Source organism: Rhincodon typus, chromosome 16 (assembly GCF_021869965.1).
Source record: "Rhincodon typus isolate 14 chromosome 16, sRhiTyp1.1, whole genome shotgun sequence".
In the NCBI taxonomy this organism is placed as follows: Eukaryota; Metazoa; Chordata; class Chondrichthyes; order Orectolobiformes; family Rhincodontidae; genus Rhincodon; species Rhincodon typus.
The window spans coordinates 39,857,569-39,880,815 of record NC_063347.1 but is presented as its reverse complement, the minus strand read 5'-3'; the positions used below and the strand labels follow the sequence as shown (position 1 = coordinate 39,880,815).

The following is a 23,247-nucleotide window of genomic DNA, read 5'->3' as shown; positions in this document are numbered from 1 at the left end:
TTATAATGGTAATGAAAATGGAAGGGAAAAGAGAAAAAGCAACACACCCTTCTAGAAAAAGCAACAAATCTCATACCGTTCTGCCCATAAGACCATAAGACATAGGAGCAGAAATTAGGCCATTCAGCCCATCGAGTCTGCTCCGCCATTCAATCATGGCTGATAAGTTTCTCAACTCAATCTCCTGCTTTCTCCCCCTAACCCTTGACCTCCTTGACAACCAAGAACCTATTTATCTCCATCTTACATATACTCAATGACCTAGCCTCCACAGCCTTCTGTGGCAGTGAATTCCATAGATCCACCACTGTCTGGCTGAAGAAGTTTCTCTTTATCTCCGTTCTAAGGCTATGCCCTCAGGTCCTAGTCTCTCGTACTAATGGAATCATCTTCCCAACAGCCACTCTGTCCAGGCCATTCTGTATTCTGTAAGTTTCAATTAGAACCTCCCCTCTCATTCTTTTAAATTCCATCAAGTATAGACCTAGAGTCCTCAATCATTCCTCATATGTTAAACTTTTCATTCCTGGGACCGTTCTGGTGAATGTCCTCTGAACCTGCTCCATGGCCAGTACATCTTTCCTGAGATATGGAGCCCAAAACTGCACACAATAGTCCAAATGTGGCCTGACCAGAGCCTTGTAGAGCCTCAGAATTACATCCTTGCTTTTATATTCTAGTCCTCTCAAAATAAATGCCAAAGTTGCATTTGCCTTCCTAAATATTGACTCAACTTGCAAGTTTAAATTGAGAGAATCCTGGACGAGAACTCTCAAGTCTCTTTGCACTTCAGATTTCTGAATTTTCGCCTCATTTAGAAAATAGTCCGTACTTCTATTCTTCTTACCAAAATGCGTGACCTCACACTTTTCCACATTGTACTCCATCCGCCACTGCTTTGCCCACTCTCCTAACCTGTCCAAATCCTTCTGCAGCCTGCCCACCTCCCTCTACATATCTTTGTATCATCTGCAAACTTAGCCAGAATGCCCTCAGTTCTTTCATCTAAATCACTAATGTATAAAGTGAAAAGTTGTGGTCCCAACACCAACCCTTGTGGAACACCACTTGTCATCGGCTGCCTTCCTGTCATCCTCACTCTCTGCTTTCTGCCAAACAGACAATCTTCTATCCACGCTAGCACCTTGCCTCTAACACCATGGGCCCTTATCTTACTCAGCAGCCTCCTGTGCGGCATCTTGTCAAAGGCCTTCTTAACATCCATTGGCTCTCCTTGGTCTAACCTGCTCATTACTTCCTCAAAGAATTCTAACAGATTTGTCAGGCATGACCTCCCCTTGATGAAACCATGCTGATTTTGCCCTATTTTACCATGCACTTCCAAGTATTCAGAAATCTCATCCTTCACAATGGACTCTAAAATCTTACCCACAACTGAAGTTAGGCTAATTGGCCTGTAATTTTCAGTCTTTTGCCTCACTCCCTTTTTAAACAGAGGTGTCAAGTTAGCAATTTTCCAGTTCTCTGGGACCCTCCCTGACACTAATGATTGTTGAAAGATCACCACTGATGCCTCCACTATTTCTTCTGCTATCTCCTTAATAACTCTGGAGTGTAGTCCATCTGGTCCTGGTGATTTATCCACCTTCAGGCCATTCATTTTTTCCAGCACCTCTTCTTAGTGGTGGCCACCATACTCAGCTCTGCCCCAAACTCTCTCGAATTTTTGGGATATTTCTCATGTCTTCCACTGTGAAGACTGATGCCAATTATTATTCAGTCCCTCAGCCATTTCCTTGTTCCCCACTACTATCTCTCCAGTGCCATTTTCCAGTGGTCCAATGTCCAATTTTGCCTCTCTTTAGCCCTTTATATTGTGAATGAAACTCTTACAGGCCTCCTTTATATTACTGGCTAACTTACTCTCATATCTAATCTTCTCCCTCCTTATTTCTTTCTTTGTTGCCCTCTGTTGGTCTTTGTAAACTTCCCAATCCTCTGGTTTCTCACTGCCCTTCGCCACATTATATGCTTTCTCTTTTACTTTTATGATATCCCCGACTTCCCTAGTCAGCCATGGTTGCCTCATCATCCCTGTACCATACTTGTTTTTCCTAGGGATGAATTTTTGCTGTGTCTCCTGAATTACTCCTGGAAACTCCTGCCATTGCTGTTCCACTGTCTTTCCTACGAGGCTCCTCTCCCAGTCAATTCTGCCCAGCTCCTCCCTCATGCCTCTGTAGTTGCCTTTATTCAGCTGTAATTCGGTTACCTCTGATTCTATCTTCTCCCCCTCAAATTGCAGAGTAAATTCAATCATATTATGATCATTGCCTCCTAAGGGTTCCTTCACCTTAAGCTCCCTTATCAAGTCTGCCTCATTGCACAACACTGAATCCACTATTGCCTGTTCCCTAGTGGGCTCCACCACAAACTGCTCCAAAAAGCCATCTCGTAGACATTCCACAAATTCCTTTTCTTGCAATCCACTACCAACCTGGTTTTCCCAGTCCACCTACATATTGAAATCTCCCATGATCACCGTAACTTTGCCTTTCTTACACATCTTTTCTGTCTCCTGGTGTATCTTGTGCCCCAGCTCCTGACTCCTGTTTGGAGGCTTGTACATAACTCCAACTATGTTTTTTAACCTTTGCAGTTCCTCAGCTCTACCCACACAGATTCTAAACCATCTGACCCTACTTTGTTTCTTACTATTGATTTAATGTCATTTCTTACTCATAAGGCAACCCCACCCCCTCTACCCACCTGTCTATCATTTTGATAATATGTATATCCTTGGATATTCAGCTCCCAATTCTGATCCCCTTGCAGCCAAGTCTCTGTGATGCCCACCACGTCATATGTGCCAATTTCAATCTGTGCCACAAGCTCATTTACCTTCTTTCTTATACTGCTTCAGTTCTGTGTTAACTGTCCCTCTTCTCATTGTCACTCATTTATCCAGTGTGCTTGAAGTTTGATTCTTAACCCTTTCCAAACACTCGGTCCTATTTGTGTCTGTGCTGGAGACTTTAATGACCTCTCCTGAGTTCTCCTTTCCCATCACTTTTTTCATATTTTTCCACACCGTGGAATCTATCTCTACAGGCCCGTCGGGTGTCCCTCGATCAATCACTGGTCTGGAGGCTTAGGTTCATTCCTGGCACTGTTCATAATTCCAAACCATGGCGAAATCCCGTGATTTGGACAAAACCATCTCTCTCTTATACAGTGTAACAAACAGCCAGCACAAAGAAAGCAGATGCAGAAGACAAAACACAGCTACAGAAAAAGAAGTTGCAGGTGCCGTCTTCAGCCCGTAAAGGAATGTTAACAAGACATATCCAAGATCATGCAGTTTGTCAAGTATCATCAACAATTTTAGCCATTCAGCCTATTCTATGCAATCTATTTTCCCATGCAGCTGTTGAATATCATCATTAACTTTTACCCCTTCGGCCCATCCTATACAATCTCTGCTTTAAAGACACACAGTGAATTGAACCTTACAACATTCTATGGCAATGTATTCCACAGGTTCGCCAGCCTCTGCCTGAAGAAATTCCTCTTCACCTCAGTTTTAAAGGGTCGTCCCTTTACTCAGAGGCTGTCCCTTTGTCCTAGTCTCTCTTCCTACTGGAAACATCTTATCCACTTCCACTCTATATCCAGGGCTCTCAATGTTCTGTAAATTTCATTGAGATTCCCCCTCATTCTTCTAAACAGATCCAGAGTCCTCAAAATCTCCTCGAGTGACAAGCCCTTCATCCCTGGGAGCATTCTTGTGAACCACCTCTGGACCAAATGCAGATCATAATTCTGTTCTGTAAGTTGTAGTGGTAATACAATAAACTTCACAGTGTTTATTTAATAAGAATCTTTTAGTTGGACCATAAAGGTGGGTTTTATACTCCACACTAGACCACATTGGGTTCGTAAGTACCCACACACACCAGTAGCATTTAGTCAATATTTATCATTAGGCATCACATTTCCAAAGTCTGCCAAATGCAGTTGTGGAAGGGGTCAGCTATCAAGCACTGATGTGCATCGTTATTAAAACCATAGAACAGGCCAATATGAGGAATAAATCTGGAAAATTGACATACTTAAATATTTAATTACAGTTGTAAAACACCCATTATATATTAATTTTGTTAAAAGATAGTTTGATGTCTAAGGGGTTTCTACACTATTTTTAAGATTAAGGCTTTTGATCTATTCCTGCCATTTATGATAATTGTTGAGTGTTATTTCATTAAATTCACCAGTGTATTGTAATGTATATTGTTGCACTGCAACATTTGGAATTATGGAATTAAGCTGGATTCCTAACCATACAATGAATCAATGTGTCCATTTTAACTGATACTAATTAAGCAAATCTTTACGTTATTGGCTAAACATATTATTCACACAGACAGTGATGAATAGAATCACAAGATTTCCTAAGGGATTGAAATTATAGTGATCTATTATTTATCTGCTTGTTCTTTCGGTTATTTGGATATCAGCATCTCATGTTATAACACACATATACACGATCAAATTCTCAAGGCAAAATCCAAATCTGAAAATCCCCACCTGGCTGTAGCTGACATGTATGACTCTCCTTTGAAAATGTTCTCATGAATATTTTTCTACATATATGTAAATCAAACTCTAAAATGGAAATACTCAGACTTTTCAAACCATTAATTAGCATTCAGTCTCAGTATTCTATCTATCCTGAAAAGTATTACCTTAGATTGCATAATCACAGATTTGCCTGCATCTATGTCTGAAAACATAAACTGAATTTTCACCAGTCATTTGCAGACAGTTTGAAAATCAGGGATATTAGTAAAATAGCAGTGGATAAAATTGTGGATATGGACATTGTATTACAATCTATGCACAAAGTTTACCTATCTGTAACCACATTACTTATGTTTGCTAAAAAAAAACAAAGAACTGCAGAATCAGAAACAAAATAAGATATTGCCAGAAAAACTATCAGGTCTGGCAGTATCTGTGAGGACAAAGCAGTGATAACATTTCAGGTCCAATGACCATTCTTCAGAACTATCTTAGATTCACTGGACCCAAAACATTAAGTCTGCCTTCTCTCCACAGATACTACCAGACTTGCTGAGTTTTTCCGGCAATTTCTGATTTTGTTACTTATGTTTATGATTGAACATCCTAGATGGACAATCATACTTGTAAGCAAGTAATTATTGATGATGAGTCTGGAACACTTGCATGTGTTAATTTTGGTTTACGGATGGTGCCCTCGGAGTTACCGAGTGTGTTTTCCCCAAAATGTATGGTGTGTTAGCTTGGTTTAGTGAGATACTGTTGCTGTCATCTTCTAATGTGAATCCTGCACACTTTAACTTGACCAGGTTACATCAAGGTCACCGTGAACAAAGGTTGATCACTGGTAAACCTTGTTAACAACATCTTTTCAGAAACTGATTTTGATTCCATGAGTTTACTTCGGAGATACCACTGAATCATAGAATCCCTACAGTGTGGAAACAGGCCCTTCGGCCCAATAAGTCCACACTGACCCACAGAGCATCCCACCCAGACCCATTCCTCTATAACCCACTTAATCTACACATCCCTGAACACTACGGACAACTTAGCATGGCCAATCCAGCTAACCTGAACATCTTTGGAAGGAAACCAGAGCACCCAGAGGAAACCCACAGAGACACAGGGAGAACATGCAAACTCCACACAGGCAGTTGCCCGAGGGTGGAATTGAACCCGGGTCCCTGGCACTGTGAGGCAGCAGTGCTAACCACTGTGCCACTGTGCCACCATGCCACCCCAAACTGGCTGTGCAAAATCCTTGTGTTGGATGTCAGTGGCCAGAATTTGCCATTGAATAAATAAATGCGGCTAGCCTGACTTTAATTAATGTGGAAAAGAGCCAAATGGAACACTTTACATAACGGTCTGCTCAATATATTAAAAGGCATCACACTGATTTTGAATGCCAAACAGCTACTTCACAATATTTCAATTGAAAACCTCAAGGGCAGAATTTGGGTCCTTTAGCCCAGTTTCTTTGCTCAATGACTTCAAGACAATATGCTCCTTTTCACTTTCACCAATGCGGAATTAATGACCAGCGCCCAAATTGCAATTCTGTGTCACCTCATGTTGATCTCCAAAGCTCACCTCAGATAAACAAAAATCTTTTTTTGAATTAAGCAAAAGAATTTTAAAATGCAGTAAATTAGACTGATGGGATTTACAGCATATGCTTTAATTGATCTTTCATAAGCCCCTCTGTGGCAGTTATAAGATAGTGCATATTATTTTCAACATGGAAAAAGACTGTTGAACCTAACAGTGCACACTGGTGTTTATGCTACACATGAGCCTCCCGCCATCCTTCTTCATTTAACACAATCAAAATATCTTTCTGGTGCTTTCACCATTGTATGTCTATCTAGTTTTCCCTTAAATAGATCTGCTAGTTTCGTCAACAGCTCTAAGTTCTAGATTCTAACCAAATTCTCAACATGTTCATCCATGTCATTCTTGACGTTTTTAGCTACGATCTGATTTTTATGGTCCTTAGTTTTAGTCTCTCCCACAACTGGGATCATTTTCTTTACATCTAACATACCAAATCCTTCCACTATCTTAAAAGCCTCCATGAAGTCATCCTTTGGCCTTTGCTTTTCCAAAGAAAAAAGCCCAACCTGTTCAATTTTTCATCTTGCCATACCTGTGAGCTTATGGCTGTCAAGCTGGTCAAAACATTTGCACCTTTTCCAGAGCTTTGTATGGGGACTAAAACTTTTTACTGCACTTGTAATGTTGTCATGGTGAGATCTTGTACTCGCTTAAGTTTATATTTTCTTTTAGAATGAAACAGATGCATTTACACCATGAATTGTAACAGCTCAGGCACCTTTACCCACTTTGGTAATTGTAGACAATTCTTCATTCAGAAAATCTCATGTAAAATATTTGAGCTCCTTTATATGACATACCAACAAGAATTCTGCAAGCATTTAATTTTAAATAAGCCGGCACAGATTTCACAACTTACATATCTTTACAAAAAAGTGACACAACTTACACACCTTGTGTATTAACATTGCAATTTTGATCAATTTTGGAAAAATAACTTCAAAAATAAATATAAAAGAAATTGATTGACACCTATTGGCTTATTTTCTCAGTAAAAGTAAGAACAAGAGCTTTTAGGCGCTGGAAAAAATACACTAGAAAAAAAATGACCACGTGCACTTTGTTGACCTTGATTCCTTAGTTTCCATCTCAATGCTCCTTGCTCCAACAAATCTACACTGGTGCAGTTACAAACATCTAGGGACACTTTCACAACTCTGTTGGACCCAAATCTGTTTGACTTCTAGCTAACTGTCAACTGCTCCTCAGCTCTCTGAATCCACTAGATGACATTCACCAGTAGGTTCCATTCAACAAAACTGACACAGTCCAAAAAGTATAAGGTTCAGCTCTCCATCTCCAGCGCCTTTTGAGGAAGAGATTTCCAAAGATTCATGAATCGCGGTGAGAAAGAAAACTCTCTTCATCTCTTTTTTTAAACAGACAACCTAATAGTAACCTCTTGTTCTAGATTTCCCACAAGAGGAAACATCCTTTGTACCATCCACCCTGTCAAGAACCCCTCAGGATCTTATATTTCAATCAAGTTGCTTCTCACTTTTCCAAACCCAGAGGCAACAAGCCAAGGTGTCCAACTTTCCTCCTCGGGAAACCTGCCCGTTCCAGGTAATAATTCGGAACAGGATTTACGATTGATCTTCACGTTCCTGTGTTTTGTGTTCAGAAACAAGTTCTTCTGAGAATGTACCTAGCGGCATAGACACAGTGGGCCAAAGGGTTTGTTCCTGTGTTGTACTGTTCTATGTTCTATGTCAGCCATTACCGTGATCCTCCAAGAACCGATGAATTCAATCCCTCTCTGTGACTAACCCTGAACCGAGACATTTTTTTCTCTTTTTTACTTTATGGTATGTGGGTGTTGCTGCCAAAGCCAGCATTTACTGCTTTGAACAGAGGGCAGTTAACATCAGTTGGGAGACATATGTAACCAGATCACATAAGGATGGCATATTTTCTTCACAAAAGGACATTAGCAAAATAGATGAGCTTTATATTCCAGATTTATTAATTAAATATGAAAATCACCAGCTGCTGTGGCGGGATTTGAACCCATGCTTCCAGAGAATTAGGTTGGGTCTCTGGAGTACAAATCCAGTAACATTATTACTTCATGACCATCTCCCACTAATTAATTAGTGACTGGGCCTAACTGACTCTGTGCTTATTACAAGTGAATTTCTTAATATGATGAATCTCTTGCTCTCAAATGTCATATGGTTTCACATCGTTCTCTCCCTAACTGTCTGCTTACAATCACAGCATTACTCATTCAATTACAACTATTTTCACTTAACTCACAACTCCCCTGATGTCGATTCCTGAAAATATTTTGTCTGCCACCTGACAGTCAAGCCTATTTACTGTTTTCTACCACTTTATCCAACCCCTGAAGTATTTCTCTCATTTTCATGCAATTGTTACACCACAAATGGAGGATATTAAACCATTGTGTCTGCACTGACTCTCCACCTGAGCAATTTACCTTGTGCCATAACTTCACTTTCTCTCTGTAATGCTGCACACTCTTCCTTTAGATAACAATATAATTCTGTCTTGAGTGATTGAGCCTCTCCACTCTTTCACCTCAGCCAGATTGTCAAATTTCATTTTTCATTTTTGCTGCTGCTCTCACTTCTCCTTTTCCACAAATCCACTTTTCTTAGTTGCCATTTACCCCTTTCCCAGAGTGGTGTCTTTTTTGAGTTCATCTTCATTCTCTTCCAAGCCCTGTCTTAGCTCAGCTCATCCATGAAACTGATCTCCTGCTCCCTCTATCTCAATTCATGTTAAACACTTTACCATCCAATCTCCCCTCCCAGTCCCATTCCAGCTGACATTATGCATTATACCATCTCCTCAAGCACTGGCCCTCTCCTTTTCAAAATTAACGTAATCATATTTTTCTTCAAAAAGGTCTCCCTCAACTCCTCTAATCTCACCAACTACTCCCTAGTATCAATTTTTTTTTCTGTCCAAGTTCAGCGAATATGTTGGCAGCTCCAAGTCTATTTCCATCTCTTCCTCACTCGAATTCTAGAAATTGACAGAACTGAAGTAAGTCCACCATCAAGAAGAGGTACTAGTATGAAGAGATTCAACATGCAGCCAGAGAGAAAAAAAACTGTTGGCAGAAACACAGGAAAGGACAACTGAGTTCATCAAGACTGTCATGAAGTTCAGCAGTCCTGTTTAACATCTACGTTGTACTGAATAATTCAACGTCTTACTAAAAGAACCTTTCAATGTCTTTAGCTGATTTTCCATTGAATTATAAAACATGCGAGTTGCATCGTTTCCTGATGTATAGCCCTTGCACAACCAACTGCTGTTGGAAATTTTCTTGAACTCATTCTTGTATGCTGAACTAAGTATTTTGGAGTTAGGTAAGAGTCCCCTGGTAAACCCCATAAAAGTGATTCCCCTCACACTTCTATGTGCACATGATTGCGGGTTGTCATTTAATTTTGTGCAATTGTATAAGCTAACACACTACTAATTGAGGGTAATAGCGGTGTGATACATTAGTTCATCAGGTATAATCTACTTTGCTTTATGTGGTGAGAATCACATCATCCAGAAATGTTGATTTTTGGAAATCTTCAACTTGATGAAAGGTGCTCTTTCATCTGCCCAAAACTTATTGATTTTTCAGTGCAAAGAGCTGTCCACAACTTAGTGTTGCAGATTGACATACTCTAGAGGTCCAGGACTATATGATGAAGGTCAAGTTAAAGAGTAGGGCTGGTGTTGTAAAGGCTCAATGGTCAATGATTACCATTTAGGACTTGGCTCCCAAAGTACACCCAGTGCTAGAGCCATGTAAAAACTTACCAAGCCGCATGCAAAGAATGTTTGCAATGAAATGTTGGTGCAAAACGTAAATGTCATGAAGCAACTAAGAGAGTCCTGTATTGAAATAAATTGAATTGTATTGCGTTTTGCATAACATCAAATTTAAACTGTTATATAAATGTACTTTTGCAAATTTTAATGAATGAAGTATGTGTACTTTTTAAAATTGGAAACCTCATTGCTGGCTGGAAAATTTTGTTTCAACTGGGCCTTCCCAACAGCTTGTGAATCTGGTTATTTTTACTTGCGATTGCTACCAGTGACTTAAGATTCATACATCAAGAGCTGGCAGCACTTTCAAGAACCTGGCACAATGCAGCTTTTCTCTCTTCTCAAAAGCTGCTTCTAAAATGGTACTGATTCGTTTTCAAACTAGGAGACCAACATGTGTGACTTGGCTCCTTATGTTACAATAGTAAATCTGGCTCCTTTGTCACAGGGTAAAGTCATAGCCTCATGAAATGCCAGGGTCTACAATCCTGCCGCTGGCTCAAAAAACCTGGAATAAACAGCTTAAACTTTGGGAACAAGGGAAGACAAAGAATCTAACCTAAATGTGCAACTTAATACTGTATCACAGTTCAAGATAGATCTCCCATTTTACAGCAACAAAATCGCTGGCTATTTGCATATACTACAAGTTAATTTAACAAGAGGAGGTAAGGGAAAATTCAGAAGTGTTATACCAAGAGCAATCTTATACTCTTTTTCTTTAATGTTGTTGTAGAGTCATAGAGTTACACAGCACATAAACAGACCCTCCGGTCCAACCCATCCTGGCCGACCACACATCCCAATCTGATCTAGTCCCATTTGCCAGCATTTGGCCCATATCCCTCTAAACCCTTCTTATTAATATAACCATCCAGATGCCTTATTAATGTTGTAATTGTAGCCGCCTTCAGCACTTCCTCTGACAGCTCGTTCCATACACGCATCACATTCTGTGTGAAAACATTACACCTCAAGTGCTTTTTAAATTTTCATACTTCATTCATTAAAATTTGCAAAAGTACATTTATATAACAGTTTAAATTTGATGTTATGCAAAACGCAATACAATTCAATTTATTTCAATACAGGACTCTCTTAGTTGCTTCATGACATTTACGTTTTGCACCTCTAGACTTGGACTATCTCACCGTCGGAAAAAGACCTTGACTGTTCACCCTATCTATGCCCCTCATGATTTTATAAACCTCTATAAGGTCACCACTCAGCCTCCAACAATCCAGGGAAGAAAAGCCCCAGCCTATTCAGCATCTCCCTATAACTCAAACCCTCCAGTCTCAGCAATCTCCTTGTAAACCTTTGCTGCACCCTCTCAAGTTTAACAACAGTCTTCTTATAGAACAGCGACCAGAATTGTATGCAGTAATCTAAAAGTGGCCTCACCAATGTCCTGTACACCCACAGCATGACATCCTAACTCCCATAGTCAATGTTCTGAACAAAGAAGGCAGGCATATCAAATGCTTTCTTCACCACCCTGTCTACCTGTGACTCCACTTGCAAGGAACTAAGCACCTGCTTCCCTAGGTCTGTTTGTTTAGCAACACTCCCCAGGGTCCTACCATTAACTATATAAGTCCTGTCCTGGTTTGCCTTACCAAAATGCAACGCCTCACATTTATTTAAATTAAACACCATCTGCCATTCCTCGGCCCATTGGCCTATCTGATCAAGATCCCATTGTTCTCTGAGATAACCCTCTTCACTGTCCACTACAACACCAATTTTGGTATTGTCTGCAAACTTACTAATCATACCTCCTATATTCACATCCAAATCACTTATATAAATGACAAAAAGCAATGGACCTGGTACTGATTCTTGCAGCACACCGCTGGTCACAAGCCTCCAGTCTGATGGCAACCCTCTACTGCCACTCTTTGTCTCCTACTTTTAAGCCAACTTTGTATCCAATTGGCTAGCTCCCCCAGAACCCGTATCATCTAACCTTACTAACCAGTCTACCGTGCAGAACCTTGTCAAATGCTTTGCTGAGTTCCACATAGACAATGGGTAACACTCTGCCTTCATCAATCTTCTTCATCACCTCTTCAAAAACACTCAATCAAGTTAGTGTGACATGACTTCCCATGCACAAAGCGATGCTGACTATCTCTAATCAGTCCTCGCCTTTCCAAATGCATATAAATTCTGTCCCTCAGAATCTCCTCCAACAATTTACACACCACTGACACAAGGCTCACCAGTCTATAGTTCCTTGGCTTTTCCTTACAGACTTTCTTAAACAATAGCACCACATCAGCCAACATCCAGTCTTCCAGCACCTGACTTGTAGCTGTCGATGATACAAATAGCAAGGGGCTCAGCAATCTCTTAGAGGACATGCCATGCATTTCTAGTTTTTTTTTTGTTTTAAGGCAAAAATATGACCCGGGGAGTAGAGTATTGGTGGAGTGCACTATGAGGCCTTTAAAAATAGAAAGATTTGCTTTGTCATGGCACCTTTCATAATCTCAGCTGTTCCAAAGCACCAATTGTGTAAGGATTTAAGGATCTGAAAGGGTTAATGCTGAGGAATGTGTTAAGAACCACCCAGTATGGTGTTGTCATATGCACTCAGACAGGCGAACAACTCAGGATCTCGAAAGAGTAAGACATATGTCTCCTCAGTCTAAGTAACAATTTCTTATCAATGCAGCTCGTACATAGTTGCTCTCATTCAATCAACTACATGTAGTGATTGGATAAAGGTTAGCCAAGTGAATCTTGTTCAGTATGAGATCACTGATTTGGAGCCCTGGCTGACAGATATGAACAGGAGTCTCAGAGAGACTCTTCACGCTAGGGACTGGCTCTGAGCTAGCTGGTCAGAGTGTGCAGTGTAAATAAAGTGTGACTTGGTGATGGGATACTGGCCTCCATACAGTTATTTCACTGGTGACAAGAGGAAACAGTACACTCCTGAAGAAAATTTGCTTGCAACAGTTGTCTTTGAGATAGGGGTAAACACTATTGGCCTTGTGCCTTTACTTGGGAAGCTTGACTTGTTTGATCCTGCCGTCGAAGACTGAACCCAGTATGTGGAAAGATTGCATTATTTTTTCCAGGCAAATGACACTGGGGCAAATGAAAAGCAATGAGTAATTCTTCTGACTGCTTGCGGACCTGCAGCATTTTTGGTTATTAGGAACCTTACTTCCCTGAGGTACCAGATACTAAAACCTTTCAAAAGTTGATGGATTTGATTAGGGAATATTACTACCCCAAGTTTCCTCTAAATCTGAGATGCTACTAGTTTTACTTAACAGTTGGTAGTGATAGTGGAAACAAATGGGACATCACAACCAGAATTAAAACCTGGTGAGACCAGATCACCTTAGAGGATGGGATGTTATTATGGGGAGCAAGAGTGATTGTCCCAAGTAAAGGTCACTGTCAGATACTGGCTGAACTCCACCAGGGTCATCCTGGGGTTTCCAAAATGAAAATATTGGAAAGGAGTTACGTTTGGTGGCCAGGATTGGATGTTGACATAGCTGCATTGGTGGGGCAGTGCTCAGAGTGCCAATAAGAACTAAAATTACCACTAGCATATCCCGCACATTCATGGGAATGGCTGGATAAACCCTGGACTCAGTTACATGTCAACTATGCAGGTCATTGCATGGGCTCAACGTTCCTGGTTATTGTGGATGTCCATTCAAAGTGATTGGATGTACATGGAGTTCATTCAGCAAACTGAGCAAACTGATTGAGAAGCTGTGAGCAGCATTCATAGTACACGGACTCCTAGAAGTATTGATCACAGAGACTGGGACATCATTTACCAACAGGAATTTCAAATATTTCCTAAAGTCAAATGGCATTCGGCATGTTTGGACAGCTTCATACCATCCATCACCCAATGGTCTGGCAGAAAGAATTGTGCAAACATTGAAGGCAGGCTTAAAGAAACAGCCTTCAGCTTCATTAGATACCAAACTGTCCCAGTTCCTGAAGAAAAGGAGGAACTTCTCCCAAGATGCTCTGGGCACAAGAGATGGGCTACAGTCCATTACACGCTGCCCGTGTCCAAGTCAGAGTCAGAAGAACAAGACCTGGAGTGAAAACATTGTGGGAGAAGCTACAAGATTTGTAATTGCAGATACATTCTATTTTGTTCAAAAGGCACACAATTTATAGACAGTCAATGTGGCATTTTATAAATTCCTACTTTGGAAATAAAATCAGTCGAACTCCAAGTTGATACACAGCCAGTTCTAAACAAGGCCTCACATCTAAAATGCATTGTCTGACCTGAGATGTCACCTCTAGTATACTATTAAAACCTTGAGTTATCTCGGGACAGTGACTTGAAAGAAATTCTGGGATTTGTATATTAATCCTTTCTAACTAATTAAAGATTTAACAGCCATCTTAGATTTGGTCAACACATTCGCATCAGTTCTATGACCCTTCAATCTTTTGCTTATAAATTCTGGGTCTGATGCCACCTCTCTCACTGACACCTGAAGAAGGAGCGAGACTCCAAAAGCTTGTGTCTTCAAATAAACCTGTTGGACTATAACCTGGTGTCATGTGATTTTTGACCTTGGACAAGAAGAAGAACAGACCTGCATCCTGGTCTTGGTGGGAGAGGAATAGAATGATTGGAACAAGGTTGGCCAGGTAGATCTCATTAATTATGTGTTTCCCCATTGGGGCTGTTAACCTGGGCCAATCAGGGAGCCCTGGCTGACAGATGTAAACAAGGTTCTGTTCACGCTAGGGACTGGCTCTGAACTAGCCAGTCAGAGTCCATGTACTGTGCGCATGTAAGTAAAGGGTGACTTGGTACAGGGTAGCGGCCTCTGTTCAGTTATTTCAGTGCATCTTGCTTAAGACAAGGACCTCTTCTCGTTAGCCCACTAAGTAGTATTGCATACTGCACTAGACGAAGCAACCATGTAGATTCCAACCAGGAAAAAGGGTGGTGGCAACAAATCTACCAGATTATTTTTTCAACAAATGACATGTGTCCAGTAACCATCAACAGCACTTTCCAGCTAAAAAAAGTGTGTAGTCAATATTCTAATGTAGGAAACACAGCAATTTGTGCACGGCAAATTTCTACAAACAGCAATGTGATAAAGACCACATTTTACAAAATGATGTTTGTTCAAGAGTAAATATTAGCTAGGACTTTGTATAGAATTGTCCTGTTCTACTTCAAAATAGCGACATGGAATCTTTTACATCCACCTAGTTAAATAAAAGGGGCGTCGGTTTAACACCTCATCTGAAAGATAGGATCTCTGACTGTGCAGCATGTCTTCAGGACAACACATTCGAGCAATTAGGTTTTATCATCAAAGTAATTACATTGAAGCTCAAGCCATTCATAAGACCTCCAAGAATGTCTAAAGAATTTCCCAGTGCAGCTTTTTAAGTATTGTAAAATGCAATCTTTCTTAGATGTATAACATTACTGTATGAATACAAATTTAAAGTCAACTATGTTAAGCCCAGGATCCAGGCAAGGTTCTGCAAACAGTTTGGGGGTTCCAGATGGGATATCTCAAATTGTTACACTCTGGGGTGAGGAGGGATAAACTGGCTCCACTTCTTTATTCACCTGTCCCCTCTGCTGGTCACAACAAGATTAACCTAAAAATGGATCCCTTCCTTTGTGGATTCATTTCTCCTAAATCAATATGAACTTACATTTAAAAACATATCTGATTGAACTAGGTTTTCGCAAATTAACAAGTAATGAATTTATTTATCACTAAATACTAAATATGGCTGTTCTCTGAATTGTTCATGAAGAATGTGCAATTGAACATTGTGGTCATTGCACTGAAGGTAACCAGTAAAGTTGGCATTGATAGTTCAACTGTTGGTTTCAAGATTCTTAGTGTTGCAGATTGGTTGAGATTCTGTTGGTGATTTTTTTCTGAACATCACAGTTCCGGCATTCAAGTTGTGAAACAGTAATTTTGTTGTCCTGATTTTTTTTCTCTAGCTTGATAGCTGACTGACTTCTAGCACTCAGAGTGAATGAATCCTTTTACCTACAATGCCAGAATGACTAGGTGATAATTCTTTGCCTATGACTTTCATAGCATGCTAATGCTCAAACCCACGCTGGTACACCTTAGCCCCCTCATTCCAACTTGGACACAGAAAAAAAATTAAACCTAGCTTTTTAGCCCCTGTCCTTGCATATTTTCAATCAAACCATACATTATATCTGCAGTTTGGGATATAATCCACAGAGGGTGAGCAGCGGTTGTGAGACATTCACTTTCCCTGTACTCAAAACATCACAATTCAGTCAGTTTGGACTTACCACTTCACCCATTCAAGGTTGTTGTTTGAAGTTCTCTTTGTGTCCTTAGTTGTGACATTCCATAGTTCTCTCTCTCTCTGGGCAGCCAATTCATTTGTGTCCACAGCCAGCTTTGGCTATATAGGGGTTGGCCGAAACGTCAGCCTTCCTGCTCCTCTGATGCTGCTTGGCCTGCTGTGTTCATCCAGCTCTACACCTTGTTATTCCAGTAATGCAAATTGGCCATAAAGCAACTGATGTGTAGGGGAACACTATTTCTAAAATGCGAACTTGTGTTGGCTATAACATGATTTCATCGAGTACACATCGACATCGCAGGCTTTGTCAAAGGAAAATTTCTTTTTTCAATCCTTACAGATAGTGTAAATATTCAGAGTAAGTCACAATCAGTTCATTTGAAAAAGGTAATTGGATTGAATGTCATAAACCTCTAATATAATACAACACAGAGGACAGCTGTCTTATTAGGAAAATATATGAAGTCGTAATTTGAAGAGTTTATGCTGAACACATTAAAAGCAAAAAATGAAGTATTGTTTAAAATAATGTGAGTACTATTAAAACATACATCTTTACGTGTAGTATTTTTGCTGAGATTTTGTTACATATTTAACATGTAAGAACTTTTGAACCTGCTCATGTAAATCATGTATTTGAAAAAAAAAGCTTGTTTTAGAATTACAAGTTAAAATATTCCTGGTACTTCAGGGTTCTGACCCATGGTCATGACAGTTAGTTAGACAAGTGAAACTTAAACACTTACATCATTTTTGAGTTCAACTAAAATATGTAAATCACTTTATTCTGATAGTTTTCAGACAACTTGGACCATGTGGAATTTGTTAACTCCCATTCTTTTTCGCATTAACAGTGATGCCAATGCGAGAATTGACAGCTCTGGGGCAAAAGTGATGTGAAAGGAACTGTTCCACCATCCATACATTTTCAAAATTAGTGAAATTTCATTTTCTCAACAATAGAAAATTCATGTTGTTGGATACGGTATATGTCTCAGTTCACGAGAGAGACATTAATTGAATTGTGTGGATCAGATTTCTCTATCACCTACATCTGAAGTCTTGAAGCATGTAGCTGATTCGAAACTTTCCCTTCTATAAATACTATTCAAGACTCAATCTTTCATAATTATGGACGTTGTCACGAGCAAACTAACGCTGAATTTTGTTATTAAAATTTGCAGCCACAACCAGCTCCAACGTGCGTTAATATTTTAGTTATGTACATTCAGTTAAGGCAAAAAAGTAATGTAAGGGAAGGTGGTCTTGATCAATGAATAATTCGACGTGTCTTACGTGTGTGTGGCTCTGATGCATTTCAAGCTCCCTAGCTGGTGAAAGGTTTGCCTGATATGGCAGGAGTTCTGAGGGAGCCCTTACTACCACCAGGGACCTCTCTTGCCTCATTGTATTGTATGAGAGCCGTACATCAGCTTGCGAGAAGGCAGTAATGTCACACTCGCAGTAACAGCTGCAGGGGGTGTGTGGTTTTAAGGGGAAAGCAGAGGCTGTGAGGCGTGGTGGGGCGGTGTGAGTGTAAACAGCCTGGATATGCAGATACAGCTTCCTGGCTGAAAATCATAGCCGAGAAGCAAGCTGGAGTCTCACATGTTGGGAAAGACTGACGAGAGATCGAGAAAAGGGGAAAAAATAGCATCAGATTTTGTTGTATATGGGAAACCAGTGGCCAGTGTTCTATCTGGAGAAAAGATTCAAAACAAAAGACGGAACGTACTGTAAACAAGACAGCCCAGGAAAAGGTGAGCCATGTCTCCAACTATATTTACAATGGCTGTTTCTCTATTAAAATTTGGTATGCACAATATAGACATACAGTTTGCAGCGTGAATTAGAGCCACAGTCAATGCTCTGCCAACAATCAGCCACCCAGTTCTGCAGTCAAAGCCGACCGAGATACTAAACTGTCTAGTCAGCAGTAACCTTAGAACTGAAACAATGGCAAACACTTCTGGTTTAAACTTCTGTTTGATTATTGGGTCTGTGTCTGGAAAACAATGGGGTTCTCTACACCAGGCTAATCTTTTGAACCATACATAATAAAACCTGGTATATTCTGCAGCTAGCTTGTTTTCCTTTGTGTTTGGGTATTATTGGTGCTAATCCAGCACAAGTAAATCAGACCATACTTTTGTGCTGGAAAACATCCGTCGTAATTTTACTTAAGGCATCAACGATAAGCTTACTGGCCGCATTGTAGCTGAGAGGTGTTGTTTAGGATTCGAGAATGAGTGAAGATTTTGAGTGGTTCTCTGAAGAGAAACCTACGCAGCCTCGGTGGGAATACCGTGGTTTTAAACCAATTGCACTGAACTGGGGATGGACATGTTTTAATATCTGTTCTTAAACAGGGCCAGCTGTAATATTAAAACCTTAATTTTGTGTTTTATTTATTTCGAAGAAGCCTATTAATAATTGAAATAAATATTTGAATTCCTTTTCTAATTTGAAGCCATTATTTATTTACATGCTTGCTGGTGTGCAGAAAATGAGTGGGAATCTCTTGTCTTTTCTTTAAAAAATATGAAAATTCGGTTCCTTGTCTGTCTGATTATTATGCTAATTCTCCAGGGATAGTTAACCGAGTTCTTTGTTTTAATTGCCAATCTCAATAAGGCTCTCCTGCTATTTCATTTTCTTGTAAGCACCTGTGAGATTAATTGCATCGCTGCATTCAAGGTTAACCTTAGTGGAGTTTTAATCCCGTTTACCTGAGGCTACAAATGCAGTCCACATCCAGAACACAGCGTGTTGGATCTTAACTAGCAGAGAACAAAGCAGTGGCTAAGCAGCAAGAAAAGTCATTTTTGTGGCAGACAGGATTTACAATATTTTTCTATTGTTGTAAGCATTGGGCATGCTATTTGTATTATATTGAAGATTAATTATTGCTCAATATTTGTACTTTTAACCCAGAATCCTTCTAAAGCAGACAGGATTTAATAAAAGACAATATATTCCTGAAATGGTACAGGATTTTGGATGATTTTCCAGTATTTGATTTTCATATGACTCAAAAGAACTACCTTTTCTATCCTTCAATTCAAACTATGTACAGAATATCAATGATCCTCCACATAAATTAGTCTTTCCGTTCAGATGTATAACTCTAATTAGACTAATGTTAATAAGATGTAGATAAATCCCACTATTTTAATCATCCTGCCAAGTTCTAATATACTAATTTTCTTTATATTTTCCTCCCTAGTTTAGAAAAATTAGCTGAAGCAACCAATATACCATGTTAACTTGAAATAAATGCAATCAACAAGAATAAAATGTAATCTGAAGCTGGTCTTGTGTGTCTGCTTTCCTATTAATTTCAATGAAAAGCTGCCTTAAAAACTCTCACAGTATCGCACAAATCTGGTGGTTTGTTTATTTGTATGAGTTTTCATTTTAAATCCTACCATGACATGGGCCGTAGTCAAACATCATTCTGCAATGGAGTGATCAGGACAGTTTTATCAGTGACTACCATCAGACAGAGGAGCTGAGAACAGGTAACAAAATGCATAAGAGATAACAAGGTGTAGAGCTGGATGAACACAGCAGGCCAAGCAGCATCATAGGAGCAGGAAGGCTGACGTTTCGGGCCTAGACCATTCATCAGAAATGGGGGAGGGGAAGGGGGTTCTGAAATAAATAGGGAGAGAGGGGGAGGCGGATAGAAGATGGATAGAGGAGAAGACAGGTGGAGAGGAAACGGACAATTCAAAGAGGCGGGGATGGAGCCAGTAAAGGTGAGTGTAGGTGGGGAGGTAGGGAGGAGATAGGTCAGTCCAGGGAGGACGGACAGGTCAAGGGGGCGGGATGAGGTTAGTAGGTAGGAAATGGGGGTGCGGCTTGAGGTGGGAGGAGTGGATAGGTGGGAGGAAGAACAGGTTAGGGAGGTGGGGACGAGCTGGGCTGGTTTTGGGATGCGGTAGGGGGAGGGGAGATTTTGAAGCTTGTGAAATCCACATTGATACCATTGGGCTGCAGGGTTCCCAAGCGGAATATGAGTTGCTGTTCCTGCAACCTTCGGGTGGCATCGTTGTGGCACTGCAGGAGGCCCAGGATGGACATGTCGTCTGAGGAATGGGAGGGGGAGTTGAAATGGTTCGCGACTGGGAGGTGCAGTTGTTTATTGTGAACCGAGCGTAGGTGTTCTGCAAAGCGGTCCCCGAGCCTCCGCTTGGTTTCCCCGATGTAGAGGAGGCCACAACGGGTACAGCACTTGCAGTATACCACATTAGCAGATGTGCAGGTGAACATCTGCTTGATGTGGAAAGTCTTCTTGGGGCCTGGGATGGGGGTGAGGGGGTAGGTGTGGGGGCAGGTGTAGCACTTCCTGCGGTTGCAGGGAAAAGTGCCGGGTGTGGTGGGGCTGGAGGGGAGTGTGGAGCGGACAAGGGAGTCACGGAGAGAGTGGTCCCTCCGGAAAGCAGATAAGGGTGGGGAGGGAAAAATGTCTTTGGTGGTGGGGTCGGATTGCAGATGACGGAAGTGTCGGAGGATGATGCGTTGGATCCGGAGGTTGGTGGGGTGGTACGTGAGGACGAGGGGGATTCTTTTTTGGTTGTTATTGCAAGGACGGGGTGTGAGGGATGAGTTGTGGGAAATGCAGGAGACACGGTGGAGGACGTTCTCGACCACTGAGGGGGAGAAGTTGCGGTCCTTGAAAAACGAGGACATCTGAGATGTACGGGAGTGGAATGCCTCATCCTGGGAGCAGATGAGGCGGAGGCAAAGGAATTGGGAATAGGGGATGGCATTTTTGCAGGAAGGTGGGTGGGAGGAGGTGTATTCTAGGTAGCTGTGGGAGTCGGTGGGCTTGAAATGGATATCGGTTTCTAGGTGGTTGCCCGAGATGGAGACAGAGAGGTCCAGGAAGGTGAGAGAGGTGTTAGAGATGGTCCACGTGAACTTAAGGTTGGGGTGGAAGGTGTTGGTGAAGTGGATGATACCCTATTTTTGGCATTCAAACAAATTACCTGTAAGGATTTGCCTAATTACATAAAGAACAGTAATTTCTAGTTTAACGTGTTAACACTGTTGAATCTATCCTTTACATTGCTCAATGTTGTCTCTAGAATTTAAATAAAGGCTAGTTGGTGAGGGAATGAATAAAACAATTTGCATAAATTCTTTAGCAGTGTATGCACCAATATGAAGGTGCATTGAAATCATGTTTACTTTTTTTTGATTTGAGTTATTATTGTCACATGTATCTAGTAGAGTGAAAAGTACCGTTTTGCGTGCAGTACAGGCAGATCGTACCATACAAAATGCATAAGGGTAATAGAATAGAGTGAGGAATACAATGCTACGGCTGCAGAGAAGATGCACAAGGGGCAAGGTCAACATTAAATTTGAAAGATCCATTCAGAAATGGATCTAATAACAGCAAGGAGAAGTTGTTCCTTAATCTGTTGGTCTGTGTGTTTAAGCTTTTGTGTCTTCTGGGAATTGTCTAAGTGAGATCTTCTTTTAGAATTCACACAGCTTTCTTTTTGGTCCGAACATTTATTGTTTCTGTAAAGTATTCCATATTCACAGGCAAAGGATTTCTGAAGTAATGGGATATAATAGCTGTGCAGCCCGGGGGATGAAGTTGCATCTTACTGTTTATGACATTTTCAAAGGGGATCCACAATGGTTTTTTGCTGGAGTCTCAGCTGAGCTGAGGTCAGGAACTCAGCAATAAGGAGGATGAGATATGTAAACCTACACCCTAGCATTGCAGTACCTTATGTTGATGTTTCAGCTGCCTGCACAACAAAGATACCCATGGTTGTGGTCAAGAAAGCACAACAACGCCTCTATTTCCTCAGGACACTAAGGAACTTCAGCATGTCCATAAAGCCTCTCGCCAATTTTTATGGATGCACCATAGAAAGCATTCTATCTGGCTGTATCATGGCTCAGTATGGCAACTGTTCTGCCCAGGACAGTAAGAAACTAAAGACAGTTGTGAACACAGCCCAAATCATCACGCAAGCCAACCTTCTATCCATTGACTCCATCAATACTTCAAACTGCCTTGGAAAGTCCAACATAATCAAAGACTCCACCCACCCTGGTTCATAGATCATAGAATCCCTACAGTGTGGAAACAGGCCCTTTGGCCAAACAAGTCCACACTGACCCTCAGAGCATCCCACCCAGACCCACCCCCTAATCTACACATCCCTGAACACTACAGGCAATTTTAGCACGGCCAATCCACTGAGCCTGCACATCTTTGGACTGTGGGAGGAAACCCACACAGACACGGGGAGAATATGCAAACGCCACACAGACAGTCGCCTGAGGGTGGAATCGAACCCGGGTCCCTGGTGTTGTGAGGCAGCAGTGCTAACCACTGAGCCGCTGTGCTGCCCTTGAGGTAATTTGCTGCCTCCTAAGAATCATTTTTCTGCATACATTTCCACAGGCATCCTTAAATGTTCCAACTTTGAAATATTAGCTGTTTCCTATAGTTTTCTGCTAATCCGGGTGAACTCGAGAGAAACTGTTTTAATTATGGCATTGTTTCTTCGAACATATCTCTGAAGAATGTGTATGTACATAGTGTTATTCATGTAGAAAACAGGTAAAAAGATTGTACCTGCACAAACTTTTAGACAGATTCAAGGTGGAATCAAATGCTTTACAACTAATATAGCTGCTTTACTGAGAAATAAGGCAAAATTGATTGTTGAGCCAAAGCTAAATCGTTTCAGAGTTTTGTAGGAGGAAAGGTAGGTTCAGATGCAGAGGAGCTTTAGAGAGGGAATTCCTGAGTGTGGGGATTTGATGTCTACCATCAGAATTGCTAATGGTGGGACAAGAAAAGATTGGGTGCACAAGGCTCCAGCGTTAGAGAAACAGAGCACTTTAAGGTTTGTAGGGCCGGAGAAAGTTACAGAACAGGGAGCAGTGAAGCTGAGAGGCCATTTAAACACAGGA

General features: G+C 40.9%; 1 long non-coding RNA gene across 1 annotated transcript in view; it reads left to right on the top strand.

The window, feature by feature from the left end:
* The first annotated feature begins 17,886 nt into the window (after positions 1–17,886).
* Positions 17,887–23,247, top strand: part of LOC125485172 — a 163,800-nt gene continuing 158,439 nt past the window's right edge. The window contains exon 1 of the long non-coding RNA XR_007263923.1: positions 17,887–18,056. This is a non-coding gene — a long non-coding RNA (uncharacterized LOC125485172). The remainder of the gene's footprint in view (positions 18,057–23,247) is intronic.